Genomic DNA, 10,404 nt, shown 5'->3' on the forward strand with positions numbered 1-10,404 from the left:
CCATGCAGAGTTAGCCCATTAATTCTGTCTATGATTGCACTGTACATTAGATAAATCTGGACAACTTGGTTCTAGCTCAGTATTTTCTTACCATTAGGTGATTTTTAATGTCTTGGAGAACAAATATGTCTTGATTTTTTCAAATGGCAGATCAGCTGGCTCTTGTCAAACTTTATCCTGTTCTGGCCCAGAAAATATATGTTGCCAGCAGAGTGCAGAAATCCTTGGTTGATGTTGAGTGACTTGGTTGTCAATTTTTTTAAATGATGCTGCTGTAATTTTATTTATTTTCTGAGGCTGGTCAATGACCATAAATAAACAAATGAATTAATATCTTCTGTCTGCTAATGTTTAAGAAAAGCCAAAAATTGAGATGGATCCTAAGGGGTTCTGTTGAGGATCCTACTGAAGTCATCTGATTTTTGGCTTCCTTCCAGACAGGTGTCCTTAGGATTACACTGTATGGTACGGGCAACTCCTGAATTCTTCCCAAAGTCAGGCATGTTCAGGTGAACATCATTATCTTCCAAGTTTCCATCTTCACCTCTTCCTCCCAATAGAGTGCCATGAGTTCCTCACATCCTGATATGTGAGGATTCCAAAGGAAAGTGCAGCAAACCTGTAGTAGTCCTTCAGTGCTTTTCATTTGTTCATGATTGCCAGGCATACACAACAGTGAGGAAATGCCACCATTTTATTAGTACAATGCTCTGTCTTAGACTGCTTACGCACTGCTCCAGCTCCCATGCAGGAGCACAAATCAGGGGCGGATGAGTTGCACCCAGCCAAATGCTCCCCTGTGTAGGTGTAGGAAGAGTGGGGTGCGGGCAACCTGCCACAACTAAAACTCCAGCCTGCAGTCTGGCATGAAACCTCCAGTGCGTAAATGGTCTTACTGTTACTTCCAAGAACTTTTTCATGGCCCCTTGAAGCTTTGGAAGCTTTTCTTTGGCAAGTCAGGCTTTCATTTCATTCCTCCTGTGGTCCCCAACCTTTTTATCACCAGGGACCGGTCAACGCTTGACAATTTTACTGAGGCCTAGTGGGTAGTCTTTTGCCAAGGGACATTGCCGCCACCGCCTGAGCCCCTGCTCTGCTTGCTTTCCTGCTGGCACCGACATTCCACCACTTGCTGGGGGGCACTGCCAGCAGCACCTGTGCAGTGCCATGATGAGGGGGAGCCCAAGCGATGGTGGCCGCTGGAGAGCACCAAAGGTGAACCGGTGGCAGAGTGGCAGGGCAGCCCCTGAGGCAGCAGCTGGGGAGGAGGAAGAGGAGGAGCCATGGCCCGGTACCAACTGATCCATGGACCGGTGCCAGTCTCTAGACCGGGGGTTGGGGACTACTGCTGTATGCAACCTTGCCACATACTTTTGTTTAATGATACCCACCAAGCTGTACCCAATATCTGCATGGCATAGCCTGCATACTGACAAATCTAATGAATGTTTCAGCAGTATGGATCCCACTATATTTTTCTATTGCCTTCTACAGAGATGCACATACTGGTCTTCCACAGCACTCTGGGCCCAACCTCCCCATCCAAGACCAGCCCCCCGTTCCCTTCCTGCCTGTGGGAACTCAATGACTTTTAAGGCAGGAAAGGAACATCCTCCAAGGAGCACAAGAGTTAACAGGCAGGATTCATGAAGACTGAGGGGGGTGAGACACGAGGTGGTTTAAGGTGAGAGTAGATGTGCAGGTTCTGTCCCCTCCCAGTTGCAGAAACCATGAGATAACTCATACTTGGGAGGAGGAGCAATTGAAGCAGCCAGCTCCCTAGCTTGTGGCCAAGTCCATTAAGGCAGGAGGGGAAAGACCACGGACCCCCTCTGGAGCTCCTACGGACCCCCAGGAATCTGTAGATCCCTGGTTAGGAATCCCTGCTTTAGAAGATGGCACAGGGAGATTTTACTGTTATGATTGTTCCATATTATGAACAGCCGTGAGATGTTTTGGCAAACGGCGGTATATAAATCCAACTATAAATAAAAAATATACTTGGCTCTATTGAGGTCTGTGTCAACATGACCCATGTTTGCCATGGTTCTGATAACTTTGGTGCTTCAGAAATTGTTTTCTTACTGCTTTATTTTTGTTGCAGCAGTTTTGGAGCACAACTCCAGCCAAAGTTGTGTGCACTGATTATGATGGAAGAGTTATAATGTGGCACAGGGTGTTTGAATCTGGCCGTGTCATCCCCTTTGATACAATCTAGAAGGACATGGTCCTTGCACTCTCTTATATACTACTATATTGGATACTGATGTTGGCAATTCATATACTTGCTATATTCCTATACCAGCTTTCAACAAAATAGTTTCCACTGGTTCAAAGTGACAATTTATACTTTCTAAACTGTCAGTTCTGAAATTTTCCATACAGTTTCTTCCTTGAACAGGATGTCCTTAGAGCCCTTTATGCCTCACCGGGCAGGAGGCCAATCAGGGGCTCCTGGCCAATTTGAAGGTAGGACATGCATAAGATGGTGGTCCAAAATATTAAAAATAAGGAAATCTGCAGCCAAAAGAATTAGCTGGATAATTCAAATTAAGATGTCAAACATCACACCTTAAAGCAGCCTTTCTCAAAGAGCCAGTTTGGTGTAGTGGTTAGGAGTGCGGACTTCTAATCTGGCACGCCAGGTTCGACTCTGCACTCCCCCACATGCAGCCAGCCGGGTGACCTTGGGCTCGCCATGGCACTGATAAAACTGTTCTGACCGGGCAGTGATATCAGGGCTCTCTCAGCCTCACCCACCTCACAGGGTGACTGTTGTGGGGAGAGAAATGGGAAGGCGACTGTAAGCCGCTTTGAGCCTCCTTCGGATAGGGAAAAGCGGCATATAAGAACCAACTCTTCTTCTTCTTCTTCTTCTTCTTCTTCTTCTTCTTCTTCTTCTTCTTCTTCTTCTTCTTCTTCTTCTTCTTCTTCTTCTTCTTCTTCTTCTTCTTCTTCTTCTTCTTCTTCTTCAACATTTTGACTGTTGAGAAACCCCTGAAACATTCTTCAGGATTCAAGAAACCCCAGAAGTGGCATGATTATGCTGAATAAGGTTGGGAACCATAGCTGTGTACATACCGACTCAGTGCCCCTCCTCTTCCCATCCTATCCAGGCCCATCACTGACCAGTTTATCAGGGGTGGGTACATTGACATGACTATATATGGTCTTATCACAACAGTAGGCCTCAAATCAACAGAGAGTCGCCAACAAGAAATACACATGGCTCAGCTGTTTCTTCTCTCCAGCAGTGAGGCTGGCCAGAACAGTATTTTAAATGAGAAGGGGCTTTTCTGAGGCCCCCTGTCAGCCAACTGTTTGGCAGAAGGGGAACGCTTCCCCCCCCCAAAGGAAAGCAAAAGTACCCCCACAGACACCGTTGTGTTGCTCTCAGAAGTGCCTCCCTTGCCTCAGTCAAGGGCTTTTAGAGGATTCCTTCACAGCAGGCCTGAAGGGAGGGGGGAGGGAGAGCACTTACCAGCCATCTGCCAGCTCCATCAGCAATCTGAGGCAAAGTGAAGGAAGTTATTGGAAATGACAGGACAGCCCTGGCGTGAAAGGGGCTGGCGTGGCCTTTCCAAGCCTCCATTCCCCCCCCCCTTTGCAGCCCTACTGACCTCCTCTCCCAGCGGATGTCAGGGGCAGACTGGCAGCTATTGTGCCAGATTGCTCCTCGCTGGGCTGTTGGAGGCACGGACTGTCTGGACTACTTTCCGCCCACCTAGCCCTTACTCAATTATTTTAGCAGTGCAAGCTGTTACAGATGTGATTCACACATCTGACAACATACTGAAGGTTCCAAAGACTCCTCTTGGTGGAATCTCCCCCACTCAGGGCCAATTGCTTTTCTTGCTCAGGAATCTGTACCCCCCTCCTCCCCTCAGGCCTGTTATGAAGGAACCTCTAACTGCCCCTGAATGAGGGGAGGGACACATTTCTGAGAGCAATGCAACAGGGTCTGAGGGCAGGGGGGAAAGCTTTCCCATTCTACCTAACTATTGACTGACAGGGAAGCCACAGGAAAGCCCCTTCTCACTGAAAATCTAAATAAATCTAAATAAATAAAATAAAAATAAATAAAATAAAATACTGCTGTTGCCGGCCTTACTGCTAGAGGGAAGACACAGCCAAACCATGCGTGTTTCTTCTCAACCACTATCTGAACATTTGAGGCCTACTGCACATGGTTGTTGTGCAGATGAAACTGAATACTGTGGCAGGGGTTCTTTTGCTTCCTGTTTCATCTGAGCAGCAACCCTGTGCAGTAGGTCTCAAGTGTTTCATCTCTACATCAACCTGTAGGGGATAGTAGAGATGATGGCAGAGGCTTGCAGACTGAGGGTGGAGTAGGGTGTGACCCACCTGGGCTGTGGGCTCTGGCCAGCCCTTACCAGCAACAGTTTTTATTTTCAGCACAAACAGACAGACAGGCCAGCAAGGATCCTACAAGCCTGGAAAGTGCAGGAAGATCTAAATAAAGTATATTTAGACCCTATATCTGTAAATGGTGAACAAGCAACTGGCTGGAGAGACATAGGGGCTGAAAAGACTTTGCTCAAGCCTGTCCCGATAAATAAAAATTAGAATTTGTTCTACTTGTTCATTCAATGTCTCAGAAAGACCGTTTTAACTGGCATAGGAGCTGGCACTTAATCGTTTACACGCTCTTCATCCGATGGGTGCAATTTCTGGCCGAAATTACGGACAGTGTCGAACAGGGAGTTTTATTGTGCTTGGAAACTTTAAAAACAATTGCAGAAGGAAGCTTTGTTTTATTGTTAACCACTTCTGTGGAGGGACTTCAGCCAAAGAATCCTCGCTTATTCATTGCTTTTGCTGGTTTAAGGGGAAAAAATGTTGACCGCGTCTCTGGAAGCTCAGGGGCGAGAACTAGGGAGGGACATTCTTTCTACCACTATTTTGAGAATGCACATGTCTTTTGCTGATGTGTTGCGGCTTGTGCTCAGAAGTATAGCATTTTTTTGGGGGGGGGAATCCACTTTTCTGGATTTCCCCCTAAGCACTCTAAAATTCTGATTGTTGCTGGAGTTTGGTGGGAGTTTTGCGGTTTGTTTGCGATGTCATGCGGAACGTTAAATTAATAGCATTTACAAAAGGTAAGACTTTGGCTACATTTAAGTTGTGCGGAATGACCCTAGGTTTTCCAGTTTGATTAGGCAACAATTTGTCTTTGCAGACAAAAGGAAATGCAGTTGCCAGCAATAGGCCAGTGAATGTGAAATTCGGAAGTTAGGCTTCAAAAGGGTATCATGCCTCAGAGACCACTTTCCAAAGCATTTCTGCCCGAGGAGCTGATGTTTATAGTCTGGAGATGAGCAGTAATTTCAGGAGATCTCCAGGCCCCACCTGGGGGTTGGCTACCCCTGGATTGGAAATATTCTGTGAAAGTGGGGCCTCAAAAGGGTCTAATGCCTCCACAGACACCCAACCAGCTACATATTTCAGGTCAAGAAAACATTGCAGAGAGGAAGTAAGGTTGTCAGATCGATGTAAGTTCATGTTCTGGAATTCCACACTTCTTAGTTGTGCTTGAACCTGATTTGGATCAGGACTGTTCTGCATAGAGAAGACTCCTCTTAGGGTTGCAGCTTCCAAGTGAGGCAGAAAACCCACACCAATCCATGAGCTAGCACCTGTTGTATTACAGTACACCATGGATTTTATTACTAGTATATTAAAATCCATGGCCTGGTTTGGAATTAGATATAGTCATAAGAAGTGCTAAAAAGGTTAACCATATATATACCTTTATTTTATTCACAATCAATACTGTCTTGATTTAGGAGGCATATAAAAATCTCATTCTATAAAGCTATGTTGACCTTTTCAGTATTCTTTGTTTTGATGGGTACCCACTTGCATTCTTTGGCTTTTACAGTGCTTCAAACCCATGCAAGATGAAAGGTAAAATGGTTGACCTATCAAAATACATCATACTTAAAAGGTTAGAATAGTATAAAGCATAACTTTTATGGTGTTTTCAAACTTTTCCGATATGCCTTCCCAGGGACAAGGATTATAAATACAAATAATACATGACACAAACCAGGCCTGTAAAACTCATAGGATTATTTTTCTTTTCTAAATGATCATTGTGGAAAGAATTTGTTTTATAATGAGCCTTTCTCCATGCAAATAAGTATATAAGTGCTCTGGGTGAATGAAAGCTATAATTGTACATGTTTAAGAACAAAAGAAATTTCTAGGATTATGTCGTGGAAAATGGTATCACTTGAAAAGTAATTTTAGGGCAATGAACACTTTAGGATATTACTGCCACAATTGTATTCAAACTTAAATATATGTATATAAATATCTGTTTTCCAAATTTTTAGTCGCTCTGTGTGGAAAACAAGCCATGTTATTTTTTGTCATGTGGCTGGAACTGAGGCATTGCTAACATGCACCACGGAAACTGTGCTGAGAGAAAGATGAGAGAAGAAATGTGTCATCTGAGAAGCAGGAGTGTGACATCTCTACAAATAATTGTCCTTGGTGTAGTGGTTGGCTTGGTGTAGAGGTTAGGAGCCAGCTTGGTGTAGTGGTTAGGAGTGCAGACTTCTAATCTGGCAAGCTGGGTTTGATTATGCACTTTCCCACATGCAACCAGGTGGGCGACCTTGGCCTCGCCATGCTGCTGATAAAGAGCACACATGTTGAAATGTTGATGGATAGGGCTGTGGCTCAGTGATAGAGCATCTGCTTTCCATGCATGTAGTCCCAGGTTCAGTCTGTGATATCTCAAGTCCAACGGATCAGGGCAGCCAGTTATGTGAAAGCCCTTGGAGAGTGCCTGCCAGTAAGATTAGACAATGTTTACCATGATAGCTCTCAGTTCATCTAATGCATATTTCTCACTTGTATCTTTTCTGTGCTCTGCAGATGTATGCAGTAACTTGATAGAATCACACTTTTGTTGGTTCTACACCAAGGGTCCCAACACTGTTGAGGGCCCCACCCACTTTCTAAAAACCCTTGGTGGGTGCCAGGAAGGTGTTGTTAGGCACCACATTGGGAACTGAAGCCATGTTTAAGGACCTACAACTTCCCCTCTTGTATAACCCTACTTTCTTCCTTCTTGATTACGGTTTTTCCAATCAGAGTCATAAACAACAGACCCTCACCCCATAAAAGGAAAATCTAAAAATTACTTTTGGAACTGTCCATAGAGGCTATGGTCTTCCCAGGTGCAATGTATGGCTGTGAAAGTTGGACCATAAGGAAGGCCGAGGGTCAAAGAATTGAGGTTTTTGAACTCTGGTGCTGGAGAAGACTCTTGCAAGTCCCTTGGACTGCAAGGCGAACAAACCGGTCAGTCCTAGAGGATATCAGCCCTGACTGCTCATTAGAAGGCCAGATCCTGAAGATGAAACTCAAATACTTTGGCCACCTCATGAGAAGGAAGGACTCCCTGGAGAAGAGCCTAATGCTGGGAGCAATTGAGGGCAAAAGAAGAAAGGGCCGAGAGAGAATGAGATGGCTGGATGGAGTCACTGAAGCAGTAAGTACAAACTTAAATGGACTCTGGGGAATGGTAGAGGACAGGACATCTGATAACAGGTAGGTGAGTTTATCAAAATCAGAAATAGGGTATGAGATGGGTAATAACTTGGCAAGGCATTTGCCCCTGGGTTCGGAGTACGGGGGGCAAGCCAAAACACCATGGGGTAGGTCCTCCAAAGATGAATTCCCACTTATACAAATGTGTTTGGCTGCGAGTGTTTGGAAATATCTCCCGAAAAAGTAAGGCTGACAGTATCATTTCGAATCGCAGAGATGTTAGAGCCATTCTAGAATCATAGAATCATAGAGTTGGAAGGGGCCATACAGGCCATGTAGTCCAACTCCCTGCTCAACGCAGGATCAGCCCTAACCATCCTAAAGCATCCAAGAAAAGTGTGTATCCAACCTTTGCTTGAAGACTTCCAGTGAGGGGGAGCTCACCACCTCCTTAGGCAGCCTATTCCACTGCTGAACTACTCTGACTGTGAACATTTTTTTCCTGATATCTAGCCTATATCGTTGTACTTGAAGTTTAAACCCATTACTGTGTGTCCTCTCCTCTGCAGCCAGCAGAAACAGCATCCTGCCCTCCTCCAAGTGACAACCTTTCAAATACTTAAAGAGGGCCATCATGTCCCCTCTCAACCTCCTTTTCTCCAGGCTGAGATAATTCTAAGATTATGTGCTGTTATGTTTACTAAATAAAGTGCTCTAGAGTGGTCTTTTAAAATGGTTTTCCATGACTTGACCTGCCACTGAACACACGCTTCTTTATCCCTCTTATTTTTTGTCCTGAAAAGAAGTACCTTTGACTTAGTAACATTAAAAGGTAAGCCTTCCAAATAGAAACCTATAAGCTTACATAGGCCAACCACAAATCTTGAGAGAAGAATGGTATCATCTGCATATAAAAGACACAGTAATTTAACATGAGCCAGGTGAGGCGAGCAAAATTTCGTCTCTAGAAATATGAGAACTTAAATCACTGAGGTATAAGTTAAATAACTTTGGAGCAAGGACATAGCCTTGTTGGACTCTTTGGCTCAGTGAAACAGACCTGGCCAGTTCACAGTAAGTGTGAAGTCTTTAAACCAGGGGTAGTCAAACTGCGGCCTTCCAGATGTCCATGGACTACAATTCCCAGGAGCCCCTGCCAGCAAATGCTGGCAGGAGCTCCTGGGAATTGTAGTCCATGGACATCTGGAGGGCCGCAGTTTGACTACCCCTGCTTTAAACCATGAATACTAATTCTGTTAACATTCATATATTAAAAATTAACATTTACTGCCTAGTAGATTCGTGAAGGTGCTTTAGGTCCACAATGTTCTAATTTTTAGCTTTTTAATTCATCTTGCATCTTTAATTCACCTTGCATCAGTGATTCTTGTTGCTGAGTCCTTATCGTTCAGTCCTCTTGCTGGAATTAACATCCCTGTTATCTGAAACATTGGCTGTTGTTGAAAATGACAGGTGTGTGTCTCCTTGTCTCTTTTGTACATCTTATTTCATATTGATGTGCCATCAGTTGCTTCCACGTAGTTTTCCTCCCTACCACTTTGATTTCTAACCTGAAATGCTATCATGCCGCAATCGACTTTTCCCTACCTTTAATACCCTCTTTCCAAGCCTTGCTGTGCTCTGATCTTTTGGAGAAGAGCACTGCCCAATTGCGTCATCACTCTGTGTAGATGGAAAAGTGCACATTTTCAAAGGTCCCACCCAGATCAATACCATTTTCTACCATCAGCCCTGTCTTGCTCACCACACTGCCTATAATGCTATAGCGCTATAACAATTGCTATTTCCCCTTATCAACAACCTCCAGTTGTTGAGAAGGGGCAAATGTAAGGAATAAGATGACTACGAAGTGCCAACAGAGGTAGTGTGCACAGAAGAGTCCTTCGTGGAAGGTCTGCATTCGAAATGACAATTATAGGATGATGGAGAATCCTTGCCACGGGGAAGCAGTTCTCATCACACTGTTCAACACCTTTGGCCAACATGGCCAGTGAGGAGTTGGGGGTAGGGTTGCCGGGTCTCATCCTCCCCTTGGCCACCAGCAGTGGATGGAGAGTAGAGTTGCTACATCCTGGTTGGGAAACTTCTGGGGATTTGAGCCAGGGAAGGACAGGGTACAGTGCCATAGAGTCCAAAAGCATCGATTTTCTCCAGAACAAATGATCTTTAGTTGATGATCTGTAATTCCAGAGGATTGTCCAGGTCTTATTGGAAGGTTGGGATACCTAGGAATAAATATAGCTATGGTATTGCAAGTGGCTGTACTAAATGTCACGAAGGAGAAGGAAGAATAACATGTGCCGCTGTCATTATATGCAGCTGCTACTGGTAATGCATGATCATAGTCTCACTGATGAGGAGTCTTCATTTTCACTTTAAAAAAACCCATATCTTCCTTGCTGTGAAAGTATTCTAAGATGGGGTGTGAAAAAAAATCTGTGAGTCAGAGTTGCCCAGCCTTCAAAATCCTGGCATTCAGAAGAATGTACATAACCCATCATAGGGTGACTTGATGAGGGTGGGGCTGCGGTTCAGTGGTAGAGCATCTGCTTGGCAGGCAGAAGGTGCCTGGTTCAGTACCCAGCAGTAGGATCTGACAGGAAAAGACCTGTCTGAGACTCTCGAGAGCCAATGGACCAAGAGGCTGGTTGTGAGAGTCTGTCAATTACTCCCTATAAGCAGACTGCATTTGAAGAAAATCTCTTTATTGAAAGGAAAATGGACTTAACATAATGGATTGCTTACTAAGACTAAAATCCTAGCTAACTGTGCCCTAATCTATCCTTCGCCTTCCCCCTCCCCAATGCCAAAACATTTGGAGGTAAAGATCCCTTGGCAATAAAATGGGCAGTCTTCCAC

The sequence above is a fragment of the Paroedura picta genome, chromosome 9, assembly GCF_049243985.1.
Source record: "Paroedura picta isolate Pp20150507F chromosome 9, Ppicta_v3.0, whole genome shotgun sequence".
Lineage (NCBI taxonomy): Eukaryota > Metazoa > Chordata > Lepidosauria > Squamata > Gekkonidae > Paroedura > Paroedura picta.